This window comes from Mastomys coucha, unplaced genomic scaffold (genome assembly GCF_008632895.1).
Source record: "Mastomys coucha isolate ucsf_1 unplaced genomic scaffold, UCSF_Mcou_1 pScaffold2, whole genome shotgun sequence".
NCBI classification, from domain to species: domain Eukaryota; kingdom Metazoa; phylum Chordata; class Mammalia; order Rodentia; family Muridae; genus Mastomys; species Mastomys coucha.
In genome coordinates this window covers 1,980,148-2,006,709 of record NW_022196902.1, presented here as the reverse complement: position 1 = coordinate 2,006,709, position 26,562 = coordinate 1,980,148, and the positions used below count along the sequence as shown (strand labels likewise).

Genomic DNA, 26,562 nt, shown 5'->3' with positions numbered 1-26,562 from the left:
AACAGGAAAAAAAGGTGGATAGCACATTAAGATGCCTGAAATTTAACTTGATTCTTCACATGCATGTGCATGCCTGTATTCACATGTATATTTGTGTGTGTGTGTGTGTGTGTGTGTGTGTGTGTGTGTGTGTGTATAGAGGGGAGGGAGTAGGGAAAGGGAGAGAGAAGAGACAGATAGACAAACAGACAGACAGATAGACAGACAGAGAGGAAGGTATTTCCATAATTTTTTCCTAGATAAAGAGTAGGTGACAGGCTGGAAGGAACTTGAGGCAGGTCAGGGCTGAGAACATGAGGGATGCTGGTATAAAGATAAGCTGGGCTTCTTGTTGCACACAAGGGGAGTAAGTACTACTTGGCTTGAGCTGCTGATTGTGTGAGGAATATAGGCCCAGTGTTATTAGATTTTTAAGACTTGTTTTCATTATAAATTAAACTCCAGGTTTGTAGGCAAAACTTCTCCATCTTAAATATAACCCTGAGCCAGATAAAACATGCTTGCAGGCCAGAATTGGCCCTTGAGTGACAGTTTGCAGTGCACTAGGGTTATTACTGATGGCTTACTATGTGTCAAGCTCTGAGCCAAGGATTTTGTCTGTGTGTGCTCCTTAATATTCATCATGGCTTTGTGAAACAATGTCATTGTCCAGAGCAGTTGGATACCTCACGCAAGGATTAGTAGTTGCTTGTAGGAGAGAGATCTTAATACCAAAGTTACCTTTTAGGTATCAACAACCTATAAGGCTCTGGAGCTGGAATGAAGAACCAGAAAAATCCCCAAAGTCAATGGTTGGAGTAGCTAAATATAACAGATGACCACAAGAGTGAGATCCCCTGGAAAGACAGGATAGAAGTAGACTTCTAACATGAGGTTCTGATCCGAAATTTAAGGGAGGCCACGGATTGGCCAACTGTACATGGTAGCACTGGGAGATTTGGTCTTCTAGGCATGAATGTTAGGAATCAGAGAATTACAAGAGGGAGGATAAGGCAGGGGCTCACAAAGAGCTTTTAATAAGGGAAAAACTCCCTGCTTTGAGTTTTAGCATGATTACTCTGGAAATTGTTGTTCCCCTCATTGGAGAGGTCAATCATGGTAGTGACTGTACAGATAGGGTGCTCATTAGAGAGCAAACTGGAGCATTTTGCAAAGAGACATGGGATCTGAAGTAAGATGGTGACATTGACAGTCAATGAAACAAGGGACAGTCACATGAAAACAGACCAGAGGTAATGGCTAATGCAAAGAATGGGGAGGGAGAAGATAATCGAAGGTGAGGAGCTGTAAAGAAAAACCTCAGAACTTAAGCAAATGACTTATATCCAAGTTGATTTGTAAGTGAGATGATGAAAATTAAGAGAATACTAGGATAATGTTTTCTCTCACTGGCTAAGGCCTCCAGAAGTTTGACAGCTTTCTTGAAATCTTGTGAAGAAGCAAGTCCCCAGAAATTCTGGGTGGGATTTCAAGAGACACCTAGAGTCCATTGGAAAAAATCGTGGCAGCACACAATATATTTACCTTGACCCCAGCAATGTCACTTCCAGGAATGTGTTTTTAGATGTTATTTTGTACATGTGCAGATTTATGTCCAAAGTTATTTGCCATAGCACTGCAAAGCACCAACATCTATCTGTAGAGACCTGCTTAAATAAATTGTGGTAGATACAAACAGGACACCTTCTAGATGTGAAGAGAATTAAGAAGCCATACATCAAGAATAATAGATATTTAGGATATACTGTTAAGAAAGAAAAAAAGGCCAGGCAGTGGTGACACACGCCTTTAAACCCAGCACTTGGTAATCAGAGGCAGGCATATTTCTAAGTTCGAGGCCAGCCTGGTCTACAGAGTGAGTTCCAGGACAACCAGGGCTATACAGAGGAACCCTGTCTCGAAAAACCCAAAAAAGCAAAAAAAAGAACAAAAAAACTACAGATACAGAGCTTTCTTGAAGAAACAGAATGCTTGCTTTTATAACTTTTTTGAAGATTCCACAGTCCTTATGGAAATGTGCCTCCTGGGAGGCTTAGTTTGTTTTTTGTAGTTTGCTTCTCTTTTATTTTACTGATTGATGTGGCAATCTTATAAGTGTAAATTTTGTGTACTGAAGATCAAAATTTTGGGTTTTAATTTGCTAGTAAAGATGGTGAAACCATTCCCAAAGACTAGAATATTGAAACAGGTGATGGATTAAAGAGATAAGGATTGGATGGGTCAAGTCTGAGTTTGAGATGACATTTGAATAAAAAAGCTCAGAAATCAGTTAGAGATGCCTGAGGGGTTCTGGAATGACCTAGGCTGGACAGATGGATTGTCTAGAAGAGGATAAATTTGTGGGTGGGGTATGTAGCACACTCTGTTACAAAAAAATCACTTCTAGTATGATGAGTTGCTAGTGACAATCTTCACTAGGGGATCTTCATGTCTTCGAAGAATGTCAGTTTGCATAGGAAATATGTTCCCACTGTTAATGTCATGTATACTTTTCCCAAGAGGGAATTTGTTGAGGATTTGAGAAACATTCATTTTCCTCTTTATAAGCTTTAATTCTTCTGAAAAATGGCATCTTCTGTGAGCTCATCTCAGTATGTTGTGATTCTTCATGCTCTAAGTGATGAGTGGTGACCAAAATCCAACCTTCTGTTGGAATTGCATCATGAGCTTAAGAAAATCAACCAAAGTCATAGGTCAGTATTTCAACCTAAATCTCTAGTTCATGATTTCACTCCTCAATTCACTCGTTAGCCTGGTCTTGGTTAGTGGACAGAACTTCCTCTCAAGCCAGCTGTCAATTGTAGAGTATACTCAAGTATCTGGCTCACTAAAGGGGTGGGGGGGAGTCAGAGCCTCTGACGGCTTCAGTAGATAGACCAAGGGGGTGGGAGGAGTCAAAGCCTCTGATGGCTTCAGTAGACCTCACCATCTCTTCCATTAAGCTGATGTTCAAGATTTTATAACTCATCTTATGTCAGAAATAGAAAACTCTGGAAGATACGTGATCCGCAGCCTCCAATCTGAATCCTCCAACATGGAGAGGATTTAGTTTAAATATCCTCGTTCAGGCAGAACAGATGTGTTTCTTCTCTTTTGGATGCATCTGCAAGTCAGCAAGAAAAACAGAGAAAGTAAGTAAAAGTAATTGGTCCGGAACTTTATTTGAAACTGACTCAATCATGAATGTACTTATAACTTCTATATTTAAGTATGAGTTAAAAGTGACTGGCCAAGGATGCCTCACACATTTAGTCACTACAAACACTTGATAGGAAACTTGATTGCTTTTCTCCAGCACCAACATTCCATTAAGCTTTAGCCATTGGAACTCATGAAATGCATTAGTTTGCAAAGGAGAGCAGGAAGAGGAAGAACATTCACACATGAGGACATTTTTCGGATTACCTCGGCTAGATTCTGCTTAGTGGTGTTTATGTTCCGCTAACATTTTCCATATGCTGTTGCTGTGTGAAAGCTTGGTCTGCACGTTCATTCTCCTCAGCAGCTGTGGAAGTCTAGACCTTTCCAAACAAATGTCTGCCTAGTCTGATAGCCTGTCCGCTAGATCTGTTTATTTTTAGATGAGTTTGGTTTCATTTCTCATGGAATAAGGGTTTAGGTGACACATCTGTGAATATAACCACAGATTTCAGATGTCTTTTCTCTCGGCCATGGAGTCATCTTGCCATTTACGTAGCCGACTTTCAACATGGAGAATGTTGGCATGTGCTCTAACTCTAAAGATAAAACTGAATATTCTAGAAAAGTTCACATGAAATGAATTAGACTGTGACTTTTTAAAACCCAGCTTTACTCTGTACAAGTGCCGTATGTTCAATGAAATGAAAAAAGTCAGTTAACTAAAGAACAGATGGGAGTGGACAGCACTGGAGACTTTAGTAGTTGAATGGTATCCATTCCCAAGTCTCTATGTGAACATATAGATACAGCTTTTAAATACTATATTATCAACCAATCTATGTAAGCACTTTATACATTACCTTATAGACAATGACTTAAAAAGTACTGTCTGTACCTTGAAACTTCATAAAGTAAAACTAGGAACTGTTAACAATCAGGTTAGGGCAGCAAGTATGTCCAACAAGGCTGTCGCTGGATCTTCAGACTGTGAGAGTTTCTGTCTCAAATATTCTTTAAATATGTGTATTAATTTATTATGTGTTGACTGAACATTTATTATATGCCAGGTAGCAGTTATAATGTAAATGAAGAAAAGGTTATTCTCAGGGGCTCACACAATCCAACTGCTATCAGAGTGCCCTGAAATATGGATCATGACGGGGGGGGGGGGGGGGTGTGGCACTGAGCTCATTATGAGGAGACACATGGGGGTAGGAAAGAGAGGCATTCCCCTCTAAGAAAGAATGATAGAAGTAAACAGCAGATGAACCAAAGTATATAGGATTCCAGGAAACTGAGTAGTGCTTATAATGAGCCAGCAAATGGCCAGAATCCTTGGTGGGAAATCTGGGGAGTGGTTGTCGATGAAGCTGGACAGCAGCCATTCAGCAACCTGGTTAGGACCCATCTTCAATACTTTGCTAGAGAATGTGAATTTTACTCTAGAGATACTGGCATATTTTAAGCTATAAAATAATCAGAACTGTATTTGACTCTTAATTAATTTATTATTCATCCCTTTTTTAATTTTGAAAACTAGGGTTTTCTATGCGGTTCAGGTGATCCTTAAACTACCATGCCTCATCCTCCACTGCATTGGCATTATAGGGTTGCAACCACCATGCCCAAGCCCAGACTTGCATTTCAGACTCCTGAGTGGAGATACTGTTCATGGGAAAGGTGAGGATTCATCTGATGACATTTGAGGGGTTGCACCTATAGCTGTTGGAGCAATGGAAAGAAAGATATCACAGAGCTCACCGCAAGAGGCAGACTGGACGGAGCAACCTTCCACAGAGACACAGAATGCTTAGTGAAGTGCTGACTTCGGAGACAAAGACCAGAGATTAGAGGTGTCTCGTTTGATGCTCCAAGGAGGCATCCATGTGGAGATGTCTACCTGAGTGATTTGGCATGGACTCAGGGGAGAACTAAATAAGACTGACTAAGGGATTGGTAGTTTAGAGATGGTATTTGAAGTCAGGGAATTGGAGGACAGCTGGAGTTTTATTACTTATCATGAATTTCTATTAACTCTGGTTCAAGGTTATTGAATTTGTAATAGAGTAGAATAAATGGTTGCTGAGATTATGACATTTTGAAATCCATCCATCCCCCACCCATTTTCATGAAAGAAACATTTGTCTGGGAGACATAAAATACCACTCTTCAGAATTTATTGTTCAAAGGGTTTGGCAAGGAGAGTGTTAGCCAAAAGTCAAATTTAGAAAAGTCTTTATTCGTTGGGTGGTGGTGGCAGATGCCTTTAATCCCAGCACTTGGGAAGCAGAGGCAGGCAGATTTCTGAGTTCGAGGCCAGCCTGGTCTACAGAGTGAGTTCCAGGATAGCCAGGGAGGGCTACACAGAGAAACCCTGTCTCAAAAAACCAAAAAAAAAAAAAAAAAAAAAAAAAAAAGTCTTCATTCTTTCCCTTCCATAGCAGAGACTTGATTAAAGCTCTCTTGTTAAACATTACAGCCTACACTGTGGAAGTTGTCAGTTCATTGGTCTCAGAGCTCTCAAGGCATTATAGGAATGACATCTTTCTCCATTCTTAATGCTTACCTACAACTTCCCCTCCTGACTACTTATCTGCTTAGCTATCAGATCCAAATTGCTGTGTTAAAATCCTAAGCCTCTGGAGATAGCATTAAGAGGTGGTGGAGCCTTTGGAAAAGTGATTAGCATGAGAGGTAGAGCTTTTAGGAAGGGAATTGGTGTCCTTACAGACTGACCCAGGGGCCTCACTCATTGGTTCTTTCTACCATGAGAGGACTTATCAGCGAGTGGACTCCTGTAGTCTTAAAGTGGGCTCTCATCAGAACCCAACTCTGTTAGCACTCTGATCCTAGACTTTTTACTTTCTAGTGATATGAAAAATGAATCTGAAGTGTTGTTTAAAAGCCACCCCCAATAGTAGAAACACTAGTGTTCAACTATTGTGTGAAGAAAAAAAAAAACAAAATAGGAGATTAATGTAAGAATCTGTACACATACCTTTAGGATTTCTTTATCTAAACACGACAATTTTCATACAAAGCAATTCAGCAATACCAAAGCATACCAGAGCCAATAAGTGTCTTCTGTAAAATAATACATCTGTTTGCACAGCAACTTCTCAGTCCAGGACCCTGTTAAATTAAAAGATAATCCATCCCACACATTCAGAATCTAATGCATTCCCATCCCCTTCCTCCTCCATCCTTTCTTCCTCCTCTTCAATGTTCTCTCCCTCCTCTCTCCTTTCTCTTTGACTTCTTCCTCCCTTCCTTGCTCTCTCCTTCTCTCCTCTTTCCCTCTCTCTGTTCTTCATTCTCCCTCTCACCCTTTCTTCTTCTTTTCCTCTCTCTTTCCTTTTCTACCAATCAGTTGTGTGCTGATTAAAAGTACTAATAAATAAGTGTGTTGACCAAAACGTGAGGACATAAAGACCAGGAGATGAAGCCACGTTTTTCACTTTCTTCTATTTCAAATGAATGATGTGTGCTAGTCACATATTCTCAACTCGCTTGAACTAAAATCCCCTTGGTTTCATGAGAACATTCCAATTTTGCCTTGGGCTTAATAAATAAGTCTTTTAAAAAATGTTTGTTGGAGTCTTTTCAAAGTGAGCTTTGAAATTTGATCACTGTGTGATAATTGCCATTTTCTCTAACAAACACACAGGCTGGTTGAGTAGAGGTTTGAGAAGAGGTAGCACATGGGACTGTCCAGCACCGTGTTCCGAGGCTGCTCATCCATGGTCACTATTGGCTCCTGTCTGACAGCTGTTTGACTATAGCTTTTATAACCTCCTGCAGTACTTTCTGCATACTACCCTACAGCCATGACATCTGTTTTCATTTTCTCACCATTTTGACTTTTTTTTTTACCCCACCTAATGTGTTGCTGTATTCTGTCAGTTTATATGGTCAACATTAATTTACCTTTTGTTATTTATTTACATGGTATCACCTACTGTCTTACAGACTTTTTTTCTTTTGTCTGTCTGCCATCTCTTACACTCACTAGACCTACTTTCTAGATGCACCGAGAATACCAAATTCCAGCAACCTCCATGTGTTTGCCTCCTAAATAGTGAGTGTCTCTTCTGAGTTCATGCATACAGTGCATAAACTTACAGACATATAGTACCAGATTATTTCCTTAAAAATTAACACTGCTTCAAAGTCACCCATTGCCATTCTGTTGGAACATCAGAAAGTGAGAAATGAATTGAGTAATTATGATTTTTAAAGTCCATATTTCCTAGGAATGTATAAACACCTAAATGAAAAAGTAGGGTGGACCCAGGAATAAATGAATATTCTTAGATACAATAAAATAATTGAATTGCTGCACAGTAAAAATATTCAAATAAGCAAGCTGTCTAAAGCTGTGTCATTTGTTTTAATTTCACTTTCATTTGATTGTCTCATTTACAAATGGCAATCAGAGACAGGACAGCGGAGATGTGTGTCTCAACCTTACATACCACACTATAAAGTGTACACATGTGAAGACACCACATATTCATGTGTCTGTAGCCACAGCTTCTTGAGCACCCCTCTTAATTATGCTTTATAAATGCTTTGTGCAGCCAGGCACTGATCATTCAAGTGCCATTGTCTGATTCAAAGACTTGTAATTAGGCAGAAATACTGGGTACAATGGACTCTATGGAAGTATCCCTGTGCTCTGTATGTGTGAAATTGTTCATCTAGAATTATTTCTCTGGGGAAAAATTTACCAGTTTCAAAGATGCATTAGCCTATTTTGAAATGTTTACTTCTCATTATTTATGGATACTCCCAAGAATTTCTTAAGTCAATTGCAAATCGAGGACTTTTTCTGTTTCGCTGTGAAATGGCTTCATGCTTTCCTGTTCCTCTGCTAATTGGTGAGCTCTTCATCCTTGTGACCAAAAGTCAGGGGCTCTTATTAACCCATGATGATCTCCAAATAGTCGCTTAGGGATGGAAACAAGAAGTGACTGTCTTTGAGACTGAATGCCCCTCTTACATTTTATGGCACTGCTCAGCCTGGAAGGTACCAAGGAGAATGACAAGAGGAATTCAGTCAACAGTTAGGAACAACATCCCCTGACATGGAGGATTCTATAGTGAGCCTCTCTGTTAGCAATTGCCATTTCTTTTACTGTGTGTAGTCTTTCTCCCAAAGGATAAATTTCTGCTAGTGTTTTGAAAGTACATAATTGACCTCTGCATCACAGGTCTTAAAATCGTGAACAGAACAATGTTTATTTCTCTAGAAGGCATTGTCCTAGTATGCAGGTGGTGAAGTGAACATTGTTGGGGATTTTCTCCCTGGGAAATGGAGAGACTAGGTGTCTTAGTTAGGGTTTCACTTATAAAGGACAACATTTAATTGAGGCTGGCCTACAGATTCAGAGGTTTAGTTCATTATCATTATGGTGGGAAGCATGGTACAGTCTAGGTAGGCATGGTGCTGGAGGAGCTGAGCATTCTACCTCTTGTTCTGAAAGCAGCTAGGAGAAGACTGGCTTCCAAACGGTTGGGGGGGGTCTCAAAGCCCACACCCACAGGGACACACTTCCTACAAGGAGGCCACACCTATTCTGACAAGACCACACTTCCTAACATTGCCACTCTTTGGGACTAGCATATTCAAACCAATATATTAGGAGATTCTTGTTCCTCTTTTGCACACAAATATCTGACAGTCACATTCCTTTCTACAAGAACATGAGTTTTACCTGTGTGATAGACTGAGAAATTGTGTCTGCACAAAGAACTCATTTGGGGACTCAAGATCAACCAGGAGTGCAGATGGAGCTCCTCAACAACTTCAGCGACCTTGAGAGATGGGAGGGCTCCACTGCTTAATGTTTATGGTTGTGTTTTGACCAAAACATGTTCTACCCTTTCCTGGGATTCAACCCTGCTTTATTTCAGTACTCACAGAGCATCTTTCCCTTCTGATTAGCCTCTGATTTCCAGGCCTGCTGCTGTCCTGATGGACATGCCTGTGAATGAGCAGCATGCCACAGCATGCACAGAGGCTTGATCCCTCCAGAACTCCTGACAGCTCTTACATCACAGTGAGTTTCTTCTGCCTAGCAGGCCTGATTAGTACTATTTTTTCTTTTAAAAAAATGTATGTGTGTGTTGGGGGGGGGGAGAAGGAGAGAGAGAGGGAGGGAGAGAGAGAGATTTTAAAACAGTATCTAAAACCATCCAGGAGACACAAAATCCCCCTTCTCCCAGCACCTTCTACCTTGAATATTGTCAGTTTGTCATCTGTTATCCTACCCAATCTCTGTCAGCCTGGGCTTTAGTGGCTGTCACAGCAGGGAGTCCTTGAGAATAACGGATCCAGGACCACAAGTGACCCTCAGCGTGCATGCTTAGTCACCACTGTCCTGGACACCCGTCTGTTTCTCTTTCTGACACTGAAATGCCAGAGAGTGCCACAATGTTTGTCCTTATCTTTTCCTTGATTTCCTGAAGAGCCAATTGGCTCACATCTATGTTGTTTTCCTCTTATCAATGCTCTGAAAATATGGATAAAAATGAATGTGATGTACACATGGTCTTGGACACACAAATTTTCAGTTGCCCAAAGTATTTGCAAAATGAAGAATGCCCTTTGGTTTACATGGAATTACCCTAATAGGAAAGTGGGAAAGAGAACACTTAGTTGCCGAGTTACTATGCCAGAGGAGAGTGATTTCACACTAACTATGACGAGTTTAACAAGTCACTTTACCAATTGGGACTCATTTCTGTTACGTGTATGCGACTCTTGAGCATAAAATTTGATTTACATATAATTTTTTCTCTTCTAAACAAGTAACTAAGTACATATATCCATCTTATCCTGGTTCCCTGTAAGTTGTTTAAATGTCTGAAAACTATAATATTGCAGAATAGACAGGAAGACATGTCTCTACCCAAAGACATCCTGATTGACTAGCCATTAGAATCTTTGCACCATCATCTCAACTAGCCCAGAAGATGAAACAACTTATAGATTTTGTTAATTCCTTATCTGCTCTTTTTCTGGAACCCATGTCAAGCAAATATAGGGGTTGCAAAGTGCTCTGTGTTACTCATCCAAGAAATGGCCTTCCATTACATCTTCTTGGTGCATAGCTGACGGATTATTCCCAAAATCTGTCAATCATAGCTTATAATGAATGCAACTTTCAAATCTGCATTGATGCAAATATTGAACAGCTTTTCAGAAAAACATTTAGAGTCCATACCAAAAGTATTAAGGATCAAGAAAAATGCTCTGGCATTACAAGCCAGATTCTGCAAGAATATAGTAATATATGGTAATATATAGTAATATTATATAATATATAATATATAATCGGTAATGTTATATATATATATGGTAGTGAATGTATGTGCCCAGCATCTCTTTGTTTGAAACAGAAAGGAAGGAAATAGAAGGCATGCTCTAGAGTGATTCAAATCCATATAAAATATACAATAAACTAGGGATATTTTAGATATTTGGTAAATGAGCAGTATTTTTTTACTTTTTGGTATGTGTCATTTGACCTTGAACCCAGAATCTTGCATATGCTGGAAAAGTACTGCCTCACTGAGTTGTATCTCCAGTCCACTTTGTAATTGTTTTATTCTGAGAAAGAGTCTCAGTAAAATTCCCAGGTTGGCCTGTTAGTCGGATACTCCTGCCTCAGCCTCCCAATCTAAAACTACAAGCATATACCACCAAATCTGTCTTGAAATCACATTTTTTTTCTGAGATAGGGTTTTTATGTGTAGCCCTGGCTGTCCTGGAACTTGCTCTGTAGATCAGGCTGACCTGAAACTTAGAGATGTGCCTTACACTGTCTCCTAAGTGCTGGGATTAAAGGTAGGTACCACTACCTCCTGACGTGAAATAGCACCTTTTAAAAGACAAAATCAATTCATTTCATACAGAAAAAAAAACAAAACAGTATATTGTAGATTTAAATGAAAAAAATTTAGAAACTAGGAAAGATATCTGAATCCCTGAACATCAAGGGTATAGAAAAATGCTATGTAATACTTAGAATAAATTTAAATAAATTTAGAATAAATTTAACTAAATTTGCCTTCCCGAAAATAAATTGTTTTATGTTCAAACCAAACAAACAAAACAAAAAAATCATTAAAACAAAGCAAACACCAAGATTCTCCACCAACACCCCAAAAATAAGCAAAAACAACGGGAAAATGAATAAGCCAAGCAGGTCAGTGTCACAAGGGAAGAAGTTGGAAGAAAATGGCCACAAACCATGAGGAAGAAGTATTTCCAGCGTACATCGGCAACAAAGAGCTACCACCTTAATGTGTAAATGTGTTTTCAAAAGTAAGAGGAAAATGTGTAAGCTTCTTATAAAGCTATATACAATCAGAAGCCATGAAGGAGCGATTCACAGAAAGAACACGTGAAAGATGTTTAAATCCATGAGCAGTGAGGGAAAATGTGAACTAAACCACTAATGCCCTTTCCCATCTATCAGACTGGCAAGCTCAGAAGTCTGAGGATGCATTCTGCAGGAACAGCAATGAACAAGGCTGCACTCTCCTACCCTCCTGTGGGAACAGCAAAGAGCACCTTTCCTAGGCAGGAGGAATTGCAGTATCTACCCAACTCCGAGGGCACTAGCATGTTAGCCTTCTAACCCCACTATCAGAATATATTGTAAAGATAAATTTTTATTTGTCTATCTCTCCATTTGCCCCATATGAATATGTAAAACTTATTCATTAAAGCAATAACTGAAATGAAATAATATTGGATACTTCTTAAATGTACAAACACACTGATTAATTATATAAATTATTTTATAGAGTTTTATTAGACATGATGCAGCTGTAAGACAGTTCTGGGGAAGCCTTTAATGGAGTACTTTCCAGGACATATGCTTAAATGAAAACACTGTACAACAGAATGGACTAGGGTGCTTTCTTATATGTACAGAACAAAAATTAGAAAATATGCATGTCTTTTTATCTTTACTAAGAAGTACATAGGAAGACTAAATCAGAAAATAACTACTTTGTTTATAGAGGGGTGGGGAATGCAATAGAAGGCAAAGGAATGATTGCTGAATAAATAATTGTGTGTCCTTCTGACTTTAAAAAGTCTATTGATGTATACAAATTTTTAAAAATACAATCATATCTGTAAGAACCAGAGGCAAGCTAGGACAAATAAGTTGTATTTGATAATGACTACTTTGACTACACTGAAGATAATGGAAGAAAAAGAAGGGGTGAAGTTAGAAGAAAGGAGAGAAAGAGCTAAGTAATTTTGAATAGGATTTACCTGTGTATCTCCTCAGTTTCCAGAAGCCCAGACTGAGTCACAATCCCATCCCAACTCTTTTCTAAGTGTGTTTGTACTATGAATAGAACACTTTCAATGTCACCTTAACTTAGGTACATTAAGATGCATAACAAAACTGAGCAAATACATAGATAAGTTTATTTTATTACAATCTAGAATGATGACTGGATTCAACATGGAATCACACCTAAATATGGAATAGTAGAAAACAGGAAGACATATGGACTGAAAGAATCTTAGTGGTTTTCTTACAACACACACATACACACATTCATATCTATATGTCTGTATGATTGCACTGTGGGCATCAATGTACATATCCTTATATGTTTCTGATCTTTGGTCACTGGACTCAGTCATCAAGAAGGAAGGAAAGACACCCAGTAGTAACATCTTTGCCGATCTTTAAAAACATTCATTACTCTTAAAAAGACAAGAGAAATGGATGATTACAAGGTTGGGGCAAGACATGTAAAATGACTTGGTCTTTCTTACTATGTTACAAAAGAAGGAGATATGACAAATGATGGTAACAAGCTGCAGGACCCAGAAGTTAACATAAAGGGTCTAAGAGCCAATACTTGACCAACTGGAGTGCCAGAATGATGTGTGGTAATGAATTTAATCCATCAAACTCATTAGGAATTCTGAAGCCAAGCCAGAGAAAGAGTAATAAAAGATAGTAATAAACAAAGAGAAAGGCAGGTCCTGCTTCCTGGAGAATGGTAGAAGCTAATGAAGACTTGGAGGGTTGGAGGAAGTGCAGGAGTTTAGAAAGAATAATAAATATGGGATCAAGCAAGAATTATCAATTGATGCTAAATTTAGGAAGAATCTTTGAAAATAATGAGTAGGCAACTCGGATGTTCTTAAATTGTTTTTCTCATATACTGCTTATTAATTGTGCAGTTAATTAGGCAATACTTTGACCAGATGATCAAACTCAGCATCACTAATGAGGGCTATAAAGGCATTGTACATCATTAGCTTGCACACTTGGAGGAAGAGGCATCACCTGTGTGGGATTCTAGTCTCAATGGACACTTGAATCTAATCTATCAATTTCTGTACAACCTGAAATGAGCAATATCCTATTAAGATAAATATTAGAAAATGTGGAGAAACTATTTTCCGCACACGTTAGTCCTGTAAAAGATATTGAAAGTTACTGTAAAAGACAGTGGAATGATCCAGAGTACATACAGACTGTTTAGATAGGAGAGGAAATACATCAATCCCACCAGATCTGTGCTAGAGGGTTAAAAAAATGAAATAAAATCACACTTGAGACAATTGATAGAGCTTAGAATACTACTTATAGTGTAGATAAAATGACTATCTCAGTGTTCAATTTACTGAAGTTGCTAACTATGGACCAGTGATGCAAGAGAATAAAAACCACTCTTCTTCAGAGGCAAAGTAAAGCCAACCTATTTTAGAGACAAAGAAGAATGTGGATAATTAAATTGGCCCAGAAAAAATTCTTAAAAACAAGTATGAGAAAGGGCAGTAGAAGAGAAAGTATATAAATGACAAAGTAATCCCAAAAAATGTTAAAACTTGAGCATATCTCTTTGTCTTTCTTGGTTCAGACCACCATGATAAAAATACCTTAAACCAAGTAGTTTATGAATAACAGAAATTTATTTCCAACTCTCGGGATGCTGGAAAGTTCTAGACCAAGCCATGAGCTGATAGGGTATCCAGCAAGGGTTTGCTGGGTTATACACGCCCACTTTCATACTCGATCCACACATGATGGAAGAGATAGGGCAATTCTTGAGGGACTCTTCTATAAGAGTGCAACTTCTTTCCTGAAAGTCTCAGTCTTATGACTCACTTGACACCAAAGATCCCATCGTTTTGTATCACTTTGGAAACTGTGAAGTGTCAACATGTGTATGTGGGAAGGAGAAAACCATCTAATCTTCACCACTGATCCAAAGGTAGATGAGCATCCTTTAAAATGTAAACTATTTCCAAATAAAAATGACAAAAATACCCTTCTTTCACATATCCAAAGAAGGTTTACACAACTGTTGAAAGCACCACCTATCCCTTTGTTCAAAGATGTTACATAATTATGATGCATTATAATCTCAATTCAATGCAGCACTGTCTCTAGTGCTGTCAACCAGTCCAGGGAGTCTCTTCCATTTAACGCAGAGAACAATAACATGAGATAGTCTGGCAACAAGCATTATGTATTTCAGAGTTCTTTTTGTCATGCTACTTAAAGCCAACAAAACCAGAAGTGACCAAGATGTAAGACCACAGTTAGATATGGAATTGCCTCTAGGAAATCTTCTCCTGCAGTATTACGCTTGGCTTAGCAACTGAGACAATTGCTACTATTCATCTCAAAATGTGGGAAATCTCAGTGGGAAAGCCAAAATTGGAGTCGCATAAGGACTCTGTATAGATTTCGTCTGTTTATATCCTTCCTTTTCTTTTTCTTTTTCAAAAGATTTTACTAATTGAGATGGTAGAAGGTTAAGGGCCAAATTGGTGGTTGAGTATGAAGCATGAAGAATGAAGGTCAGAATGGTTTAGAAATGAGTGAGGAGCCACCTTCTTTTGTGAGGCCTCATCTCAATCATTTATGGATCAGAATAATGATGCTAGCAATCAATAACCTTTATTAGGTGTTCTTAGGTATACATTATCTAAACCCTTGCATGGGACAGCTAATTCAGTAAAATTGTCACCTGCTTGATCATGACATTCTACTCAACTATGGATTGCATTTATGTAGATGGTCTTACACAATTACATTAAACTGTAATTGCTGCTGCCCAATGACATTATATACATAATGATACTGTTAACAGCTCATTACATGTATGATTATGGTGAGGCCTATGGAAAGAATCCTACTGTGCTACCTATATAAACATTTAATGCTGACAATAAATGACCATATTACTCCCTGGTTTATACATCCAATATTCTTTATTTTTAATCTTTCTTCTAAGTCAACCATATGTGTGTGTGTGTGTGTATGTATATATGTGTATATGTATATGCGTATATACGTATATACTCATACATACACACATATACATATATTCTTATTGTATCTTTTGGCTGTATCAAGAGGCTGTATCTGCCTTTGATGCCTCCATGTCTTCTGTGAGGTTCACCCAACAATGAAACTGCCTGGTCAGGCTTCCCTTACAAGGCAGTAGTACCCTCATTAAGTGCTGCCTGGCAACGTGTTCATTTGTTCTAGAGATGAGGAAATAGGCATAGAGATATGATTTCCTCAGCTTATGAATGGTGATTACTCTTCAGCCTTAGCCACGAAGGCAGATTGAGTCTGAGATTAAAGGCATCTAATGGAGATTAGATGACAGCATTTAAAGTTGCCCATCTCTGAGGCAAACGTTTTTATGCAGACATTGTAGATGTTCTCAGACAGAGTGGGCAGAAGAAACATTGAGACTAGCATGCTCCCAACTGCTTTATAATTGGCAGGTGGCAGTTGGGTGCTTTGAGTTGTTAATAGGTTAATGGGTATCTTTGGGAGGAAGTGAGTCTCCTAATCAAATAAGACTGGGAAACAGGATGCTTAAAAAATAATTTCCACATCATCAGTCCTGCGTACATAACTAGTATTTTTTTTTAAATCTCTCCAGTCCTATGAAGCTCTTTGCCATTCATTGTGTTCTCAGCAATGTTTATCAATGGCATCTTGTTAAATTCCCTAAAAGATCAAGACAAAGCCAGCATAATTGTATGTACTGTTGGGTACAAACTTCCACCTTCTGCAATAGCCCACCCTCTGCTGGATCCAGTTATGCTATTTGGATGGAAAGGGGCTGTTCATAGACACATAGCAGATCCTTGGATGTGATTGCAAAAGAATAAAACATAATTTTACATATTATTTTCCCAAAGTACTAAAAGAAATGCATTCTGTATGCAGAGTTTTGTGAAATTGCTTTTTATTAAACAAAACAAGAGAAGGGGTAGCTACAGCCTAACTATGCACATGTGAACATCTAAATTATTTTATCTCCTAAATGAAACAATTTTTTGAAAATATCTAGCAATACAGTATGTATTTATAGCATTAAGCTATCTTTTTCCCATTCTAGACACACCCTTCCTTGTTAGATTTTTTTTTTTTTTAATTTGTAGCCAAATAGAGTGAGGAAAGCGATCTCCGGGTCCCTGTAGGTCACTGCCCTACTGTGACTGTAGATAGAAAGCCACTCTGTGGGGAGGAAGGGAGGAGGCCACAAAGTCCTAATAGGCCATTTTCTGTCTTCTCCCGATGATTGTCCTCAATCGTTTGGCAATCACGATGCTATTAGAAGTACCCTAGCTCAAGACACTCACACGCTTTGCTTTGCCATTAACAACTTTGACAGGAAGCCTGGAGGTTGCTGCAGAGCTGATGGGTCTTGAGAGCTTTGAATTAGACATCTGCCTATCTTTATAACATACCAAAATGGCCCAGTGCCTTCTGAGAATGCTCGCACAAAAACTGGAACTATACATGTTTGAATGTCTACATTATTTCGTGTCCTATGTGTGTCTGTTTTTCTGTACTTGCAAGTGTGATACAATCATTGTTGTCTCTAATCATAGCTATGGATTTCATTAAGCCTGAAACTGAGTACTTCCTGGGATATAGGATTTGTGGAGTGCCCTGCAGATTCACCTCCTTTCCCAGTCCTATACCCTCTGTCTTGCAAATTAGAGCCCTGCTTTGTGGCCCTGGAAGCCCTTTGGGTTTCCCGATTTGATGGCAGGCCTGAGTTTCTTTGGGGCAATGTTTGTTTCAAGAGTAATCTCCTATGCTTTCTTTCTTAGATGACTCAGCTTCTATCAGAGAACCTAAGAAAGTTCATCCCAGATTGCTCTCTAACATAGGGGACCACGAGATGAGAAAGTTGCAGATTGGCTACAAATGTTAAAATTGTCCATGACACTGGGCGGTGTGTGTCTATTCCTTTTATGAGCAGAGTTTCACAATTTCTTTTTAAAGACTCCCCCAGTAAAAGAACAACCAAGAAAGAAAGCTCAACTCTTTAGATTCTAATAATCTTCACCTTTAAGAAGTATTAGTAGCATTTGCATGGTGGCATGTATACTTACAACCCCAGCACTCCAGAAGCTGATGCAGGGGGATTGCCACATTCAAGGCCAGCTTGTTCTACATAGTGAGACCCTGTCTCCAAAACAAGCAAGATAATCAACAAAGAAACAACAATAGCAATAAAAACAAAATTCATTTGAAAGCCTTACCTTTGCAGGCTTTTGTCAAAGAGTAAATTAAGGCAGGAGGGATTGTTTTTCATGTGAAGGGAGTAAATGCATAAAATATTCTGGAAAGCACACCTGCTGTCATTATAGATTAAAATTATACATGGCTGTGATGGAGAACAATATCTCTTAAATCTTAAGACAAAGGTATTCTTTGAAACAGTTCATAAATGTCTTAGAAGTGTGGGGGCATCTTATGACATTAGAAGACATTAGTAACTATTCTCAAGCAAGTCCACCCCCCAACCCCACCCAAACACACACACAAAACAAGGACTAGCTAAAAGCTGTAAGGCTAAGATCATAGGTTTATCCTCTTTCTTACTTATTCCCATATTTACAAGAGTAGAGAAAAAGCATTAAATGGCAGGTAGTCTCATAGCACTGGAACAATGAGGCCGCGGGATTAGTGTGGCTCACCATGGTTTCTTGTTGTAGTGTGGCTCTGACAGTACAATCCGAACTTAGAGTAAAACAAGGTCAGGATTTTATGAACTCGCATATGTCTCTTAGTTAAACATTTGAAGTTCATCCAATGTGTAGTTCATCAAGCTTTGGGGACAGAGAACAAATGAGATTGTAAGTATCTTTTTCCAGGGAAACCTGCTGCTGGCAGACCGCAGTAACACCCCGTTCCTCTGGGCAATGGACAGCCTCATTGGAGCAGGATGGCTGGTTTGTTTTGATAAATTGACAACAAGTGAGAAACTGACCATTTGGAAACAGAAGGAGGTGGATTGCTTCTAATTTATTATGTAGAATTATTGAAGGACTTGAAATTTAGATATGGAACTGAGGAATCTGGTCACTGTGTTATTCAGAAGGCTGTATAATAATAAATGCACTCCCTCTGGGGGTTTCGGTGTCCTTCAGACACTTTATGAGCACATACCAGTGTCTTGGGGTCCCTAAGGTCATGCTCTGTATTGGGGTGATACTATCCAAGCAGAAAGGCCTTGGTTTGCTGCCACTAATGAAGTACAATTTGGGGCCCACATTGTTTCTTTGATTGTTCCAGAACATGAATCCCATAGAACTCCCTGCTCTGCCACATCACTCTTTTGCATGCATTTAATCATTTCAATCTGCTGTCAGCTCCTCTCCAAGCCATGTGCATAATTGGATACATGTACTGCAACAAAAAGATCCACTTTGACACCTGCCACTTTAGAAAACAAGTGCAGGGAAAGAAAGGGGAATATTACAATAGACAAATGTATTTATTTTGACAAGTGTGATTCAGTTTTAATTATTAATATTTCACAGGATAGCAGTCACTGTCTGGTAGGATATTTTGTAAAAGTGATGATCTCTGATAATCTGTCATTACTGGATTAACATAGCTCTATGCAATTAAGCCTTTCATCAGAGAGGGGCTGACTTTCATTTTTAGTGTGAATTACCATGCAGCTAGAGAGGAATGCAAGTATTAAAATTGATAATAGTATTGTATTGGTTAGGGTTTACATCAGTAATTGAAAACATTTCACTATTTATGCCACTGGGAAGTCCTAAAATCGTAATACAGGAATTTCTCATATTCCTGCAGGAGTGTGTGCAAGCATGTGTGTGTGTGTGTGTGTGTGTGTGTGTATGTGTGTGTGTAGCTGACAGAGATGGACTTTGGGAATCTCCCCCAATTGCTTTTCATGTTAGTTTTGGTAAACACTCACTGAATCTGGAGCTTTCCATTTTGGATCTGCTCAGGATCTACCTGTCTCCCAGTCCTCAGAGTGCCTCATATTTTCTGTGGGTGCTGGAGATTTGAACATAGGTCCTAGACCATGCCTGTACCACATGTGAAGGGGCTCTGCTCAATGAACCATTTCCCAGTTCCTGATGTAATATTTTTTAAATCATTAGCATTGTTATTCTAGAGTGGAATTCTTTTTATCTTTCCTTTCTTCTTTTTTGTTTTGTTTTGTTTAAGAAATTTGGATATGTGGTCTTTTGAAAATCTTATAACAGAACATTGCATCTATTTCTAATTAAGCTCTGTGAACAAAGTCAATCCAAGAAGGAGCAGGCAGGGCTCGCTCTTGGTTTTGGTTTTCTTGTGGCTAGGCAAAGAGAACCACTGGCAATTCCTCATCCATATTTTTTTTCTCATTGCACCATCAATGAAAACAATAATGTCAACCTTCCTTCTGCAACATCTCCACTGAAGATTCCTGGTGCTGAGTTTCTTTGATTTCAAACAGTGAGAAGACAGCCCTGAGAGGGGCATCCAGCCCCTCCCCCATGACCACAACCCTTTCATAGCCTAAAAATCTGATTTGGTTTAATTTGTGCTCAGCAGTGTCAGCTCTGTCAGAAGAAAGGACACCCCTGCTGACAGCAATCATTACAACTCCAGGGGACCAGCAGAGATAAATACACTATAAGGCATCTTCCAGAGTGGGCCCAACTTGTCCTTACACTTTTAAAACCTAAGTACTCGCAGATGGATTGCCTGTATCCCAGTTTCTTACTGACACCCAAACCAGGCTTGTATATGATTCATTTATAGAAAAATGTTCCTATATCACAGAGCCAAATAGGACAGATGTGTTTACTGATGGCTCTTCTTGAAGTTAAATAAAATGTATGCAAATGGCCAGGAAGTGGTGACCGGCAGGAAATGTAAATAAGTAAAAAACCACAAGCCCAGAAACATTGAATGCTGTATGTAAATTTAATTCAATTTTCATACTAATCTCTCACAATTGTGTGGGATATTTGGAAAATCGATTGGAAAAAAATGAAACTCACATTTAATATGTGTATCCCAGTAATAAGCATGAAGTTATGAAACATGTAGATTTTTTTTAAATTTTATAGGTTTGTTATTAAAAAGAAGTTCATAAATCCTGTCAAAGGAAAACTAAAGAGGGCAAAGGGACATGTACTGGAGAAATGGCACTGCTTGCGTTGCTTCTTGCTTAGGCTTCGAAGAGTGTGATTGGCGTCTTTGTTCTCTGTGTTTGGCCTACTGCAGCCTTTAAAACATTTGCTCAGGGAACAATTTCTCCATCATGCCCCAGGATTGCAGAGAATGGAGCAGGGAGTCGCTCAACCTTGTTTAAGCAGAATGAATATTTGTGCTGTGACTGGGGAGCATGGTTTTGGTAATGAAGATTTTCCCCTAAAAGAACGTTTTCATTGTATTTCCTACAGGGTTGCCTTTATTGCATTTGCAGACAAATTTAGGCAATGGAACCTACAAGTACCATTTAATGCAGTTTATGTGATTGCTGCAAGCATGCTTCTGTTCTCATTTCGCATAAATCAGACCCCAGCCTTTTTCTATCCTTCTACCAGATAAACCCTGTGATGTCTATATTAATATTTTGAAATTGGAGTTGCTTCAGGAAAAAAAGAGACAAGTAAAATCAAAATAGGAAGTTGTTTGTTATGAGTCACACAATACCATTCAGTGGGCTGTATTTTCTTTTCTTTTTCTTTTTTTTTTGAGTGTTTTTGTACATTGACATTAACAATTAAGCCTTTTTATAATTAGGAGGGAAAAGAACTCAGTTTAGACATCAGGTCAGAGAGGACCAGGATGCCAATAAGTGTTCATAGAATCCCTGCCGCGTACTTTTCGCTAATTAACTCCATGGTCAAGATTCCTGCCTGATATAATTAGAGGGTGACTTCCCACAGCTTTTGAACTTGCCCCTCCTACTAGCCATGGTAACCATTTTCATGACAAGGGTCTCTGAAACGTCAACCGAATTCCACAGGAGCCCTTGACATGGCTTTGTTATGTGGGCCATGGCTCTGGGTTGACAATCTTTACAGGATCTACTGAGGTGTCTGTTGCACCTTTGGAGTTTCCTGGGAAACTCTTGGAGATTAGTCCAATAGCATATCTTTCCTTCTATTCCACTTAGGTCGTCATAGGTGCTTGCAAATTGACACTATAAAAGAACCATGCATTCTCATATATATATATATATATATATATATATATATACACACACACACATATATATAATCTTACATGTATATAATGTATATTACATATACATGTGTAATAAACATTATAATATGCATATTTTATTAAATATATCACATATCATGTACACATATGTGTCTGTTATGTATATATGCAATTATATATATATATATTTGAACTATATCATATCATATATTATTGGTTTTTATCAAAACGGGGTTTCTTTGCATAGCTCTAGCTGTCCTGGAACTCTGTAGACCAGGCTGGCTTAAACTCAGAGATCAACCGGCCTTTTCCCTTCCAAGTGCTGAGATTAAAGGCATGCACCAGCACCTGGCTTCTAATAACTATATTATCGTCATGAAATTTTATGAGTGGGTACTGATTCAGTCTGTTCCCTAGAGAAACAGAACCACAGGGAGATGTGTACATATGTGTGTGTGCACGCGCGCGTACGTGTGTGCATGTATGTGTATGTGTGTATGTGTGCATGTGTGTGTGCATGTGTTAGTTGTATAATATATATATGTGTGTATACACACACACACACACACACACACACGTACCAGAATTTATTAAGTGACCTTTAAAATAGTATTGATGATGAAGTCATACCTGAGTGGCTGACACCTTGCTGCTCTTCTTTAAGACTGGAGTTCAACAGTCAGAGTAGCCCCACGATAACTGTCTAAACATGGGAGTGGGGAGAGGACTGGTTGTTATTCAGCCCACGAAGCAGGGTGTCTCAAGAGTCCCGGGCTGGTGCCCAAGGATACCACCAAGGAGAAGTCTTCAGGTGAGGCCCCCTACTCAGGAGATTCTAATCTGTGGCAAGTTGATAATAAAGTCAACCACAACAGGTACGCTTTCAAAATTCTTGCTGTCATTACAGAACGATATGGCTAATTTCCTTCCTCTGACTAACAACATGGATGTTTGTAGTACATGGTGTATTATATCATATTGGGATGTGGGTAGGTATTTACTGAAGAACCTTTTAAATGAAGCTTTAAAAAATATTTCAATTTTATGTTAATTATACATAATGAGAGTTTCCTTATGGCGTTTCATATGTGTACATACAATGTATTTGATCATATTCTCATTTCTCTCTCCTGCTCCATAAGCTCCTGCTAATCCCTGGTCCTCCTCCCGGCTTCCTGTCCTTCCTTCCTTCCTCCTTCCACTTCATTCTTCTCCTTTCCTTCCCTTATGCTTTACATCATTTCCTTTCTACCTTCCACCCATCTGTCTCTCTCTTTCTTGGTTTGAATTAATATTCATTAGGGCTGCTTATAGGAACATGTGTGAAGGCTATTTATAGCAACATGGCTCCTTACCGATGGCTACACCACTGAGGAAAAGGCCTTTCTCTCTTTCCTCGCAAGCATTAATTACCTATAAATCCTCAGGGATGGATGAGACCTGGTGGATCTCTCCCCTCTAAGGATAACTGATTTTCTGTATCTGTGTCCTTGGGTGGCACTTCTCCCCATAGCAGGATGTTGATAGGCCCAAATTTGCCAAACATTTTGTGGCAGTAATCGCAACTGCCGTGAGATCAGGAGTATGAAGGTGATATCATGCTTCAAAAAGTGCTCTATCTCACCCCGCTCCCTGGCCTGCTTTGGCCCCTATAGTCTGTTCACCCTCTCTCCGTTCACCCGCTCTCCGAATGTTCCATGAGCCTGGGGATGGGGGGAGGCTTGAAAGATAACCCTTATTTATGGCTGTGCATTCAATAGTCCCTTGTCCTCTGCATTGTGAACAGGTGTGAGTCTCTGCACTTACCAGTGCCCACAGCCAAAAGAAGCTTCTCTGTGCAAGGCTGAAGGTAGCATCAACCTGTGCCAAAAAAGACTTCTCTCAGAAACCGGAACAGATCTCCTGTTGACTCTAACGGCTTCAGGCCCCGCCTCCTTGGCTTCCTGATTGGAGTTTGCTTCAAGTCTCCCATTTTTTTTTAAAAGCTGCTTTGAAAAGTAGTTGAGGACAGCATCCCTAGTAGCCTCAGCAAGCCACAGGCTCCTTCTATGTTCAAAATGTGAATAAGCTTTTCTTTCTGTGGTCTAGTAAGAAAATGAAATGATTTGGGAATAACGGCATTTTGTATTTGACTCCAAGGACCCAGTTTGGTAAAACACAGGGAAGTCCTCATATTAAGTGGCTCAGAAAGACAGGCGGTAAGTCCTCTGAGGCTAAGCCTCTAAAGCCCTAAGACAGGCGCTAACGCTCCCTCCCTAACCTGTTCTGTCTTCATTGGGAAGTGGAGCCCCTGCCCTTGCCCTTGCCTGGGGAGCCCTGGCTTTGCCCCAGCCCGACCCCAAGAGGTATCGCCACATATGAAATCTCTTCCTTTTTCCTGTCCTGTCCCCTTTCATCAGATTCGCCCTTAAGCCTTTCTTGTCACTTAGATATTTCTGGAGAGCATCCTTCCCTACTTTGTTCAGAAGCTGGGTGACTCATCATTTCCCAGGTGACACATTCCTAGGGTCCATTCCAGGCGAATCAGCTTCCTCTCCTAAAACAGAGCAGTTATTAAAGCCTTTATTCAACCCACCCTGAAATGAAAGTGTCTGTCTGCGCTTCAGCCCTGGCTGGGCCTTGCTCCTTTCTCGTTTCCGCACAGAGTATTGTTTAGAGTTTTGAGCACACTAGCCCCCAGGTACAGCACCAATGTCGTCATTTAATTTGAATTTCCCAACATGTATTTATTTTTACGGTGAGGTGTTCATTAGAGAAAGGAAGAAGAGGCATTAAAAAGTAATTTGCGAGAATTGGGAATGATCACATCTAACAATTGAAACAGCGATCCGCAGTTTTGGAAAGAAAAAAAAAACCGGCTCTAGAATGTAACAGTAAGAGACACATAATGGCAGTGCCTGGGCTGGAGCGCATTGGAAATGAAATCTGAGAGGAGGCCGTGTGACTGCCTGGGTTCCCATGTTGCACGCCAGGGAGGCTGCGGATGCTTTCCTTCATCTTTCCAGCACCAGCCCAGATCCCTTGTAAGGAAATGCAGCTTTCGTAGCCCTAAGGTAGGTGACTAGCAATCTCATAAAGTAGGGATAAGATTTGACCTCAGGCACCTTCTATGAATATTCCTATATTTTGTCTCTCTTTATCCTTCTTCCCAGTACTCCCTCCCCCCCAAAAAACACATTTAAATAACATAGCATTAAAGGGGAAAAGGTGAATGACAAGGAAATAACAAGGGGGCCAAAAATGAAGCATAATTTAAAAGTCTATTCTAATTGTGATTATTTCCCCAAAGTTTTTTTTTTTTAAATCAAATATCACAAAGAGATAAACATGTACTTGTCATGGCACTTTATTCTTTGGTAGGTTGGTTTAATGGATTTTAAATATTAACTATAAAACATCTAACTACAAATCTGCAGGAGTCTCTGGTGTAAGCAGTTTATGCTAGAATAAGTTGTGCAAAATGTTAACTTTGGCTCTAACTCGTCGGCGCACTCTGATTCCTCTTAAGAAAAATGTGTTAAACATTTCATGCATGTTCCTGTAGCCCCTTTCCTCTGCAATTATACATGTGCATCGGTAGGTTTCAATGCACGCACACTTACGCATTATACTCTACTCTGTTCTTTTGGCTTCAGAATACCTTTAGACTTTTTCTCCCCCAATACAGATATGTTACTGTTTTTATAGCTACAGAATTTGTAGACCTTCCTGAGATGATTGGCAGGTGACTCATTTGGTTTGGGGGCAACAGTAGTTGTACAGACGAATACACCTATAGGATGCAATTTCAAAGTAAAGTTTTTGGGTAAAGCACATAGAATTCCTACGAAGTCCTCTCCAGGTTGGCTGAAACATGTAGCTGGGCACAGAGGCGCCAGCCATCATGGCTCTCTCTGTGTCTTTCAGAGTTAGGTACCATTGATTCCTTAGCCCGGGGAACTAATTATGATATCATTCTATGTAGGTATCATAGTTTAGAATGTGAGCTGCTTGTTTATCTTCCTCCGTGTTTGAGTTTGCCTTCCTGTCTGTCCCCACTCTAATGCCACACCTTGGAAATTCCTAGAAATGGCACACTGCATCCTCTGTCTAATAGATCCAGCCCTGCCTCAGTTTTGTCTTTGGTTTTTGTTTTTTTTTTTTCCTCAGAATTTTCCTGGCTAATCTCATGCAGTCCTTCCTTACTCCAGATGGATCAGCCTGAGAAATTCTCTTGAGGATTTTGTAGCAGCCTGCATTAAATCTACAAATTCAATTGAAGCGACTTTACATGTTTATAATATTGAGTTTCCAGCTAGGAACATGGTTAACCTCTCTGGTTACAGGTTTTTTATTTGTGGCTTTTTGTATAATATTATAGTGTAAGGTACATTTGTCACTTGTTATATGTACCAGTGTTTTATTATTTTGTCACCACGGTGAGAAAAATTCTCACACTGAATGTCCTTGGGGTTATTTAGAATACATGGGAACTTCTGGGTTTTATGCATTTGTCCCAGATATTTTATGATACATTTTTTGTTAGTTTTATACTGGGTTCATAGAGACTTAGGAGTTCTTTTTCGAATTTTAAAATTATACATGATGAGTAAAATTTCCAAAGTCTAAATTTACAAAAGAAAACACAACACACTCCCGCATCCCTTTTAACAATTCATCAGGAATGTGGCTTTCACTTGCAACAGGCTAGTCTTGGTATCATATACGGATGTCTGTGTGTGTGTGTTTGTGTGTGTGTAGACACATACCAACATGAAACATATGTTTGTGTATTATATATATGTGTGTGTATTGACATATACTAAACATAAGACATATTTGTGTATGACACACATACACATATATATACACATACATACATATATACATATACATACACACACACATATATATATGTATATGTATA

General features: G+C 39.2%; 1 protein-coding gene and 2 long non-coding RNA genes across 4 annotated transcripts in view; 2 read left to right on the top strand and 1 right to left on the bottom strand.

Moving 5' to 3' along the window:
* Nucleotides 1–26,562, top strand: part of Samd5 (sterile alpha motif domain containing 5) — a 420,211-nt gene that overhangs the window by 128,586 nt on the left and 265,063 nt on the right. The gene's annotated exons all lie outside the window — the stretch shown is intronic.
* On the bottom strand, nt 1,965–23,532 carry LOC116097757. The gene is made up of 5 exons (XR_004121550.1): nt 23,463–23,532; nt 22,287–22,496; nt 18,152–18,283; nt 6,140–6,273; nt 1,965–3,103 (listed from the first exon to the last, which is right to left on the bottom strand). It is a non-coding gene; the product is annotated as an uncharacterized LOC116097757 (long non-coding RNA).
* The window catches only part of LOC116097755, an 8,523-nt gene continuing 5,087 nt past the window's right edge, over nt 23,127–26,562 (top strand). The window contains exons 1-2 of one of the 2 annotated variants that reach the window (XR_004121548.1): nt 23,127–23,854; nt 24,410–24,709. This is a non-coding gene — a long non-coding RNA (uncharacterized LOC116097755). Of the gene's footprint in view, nt 24,710–26,562 lie in introns of both variants that reach the window. The other variant, XR_004121547.1, reaches the window with a different exon arrangement.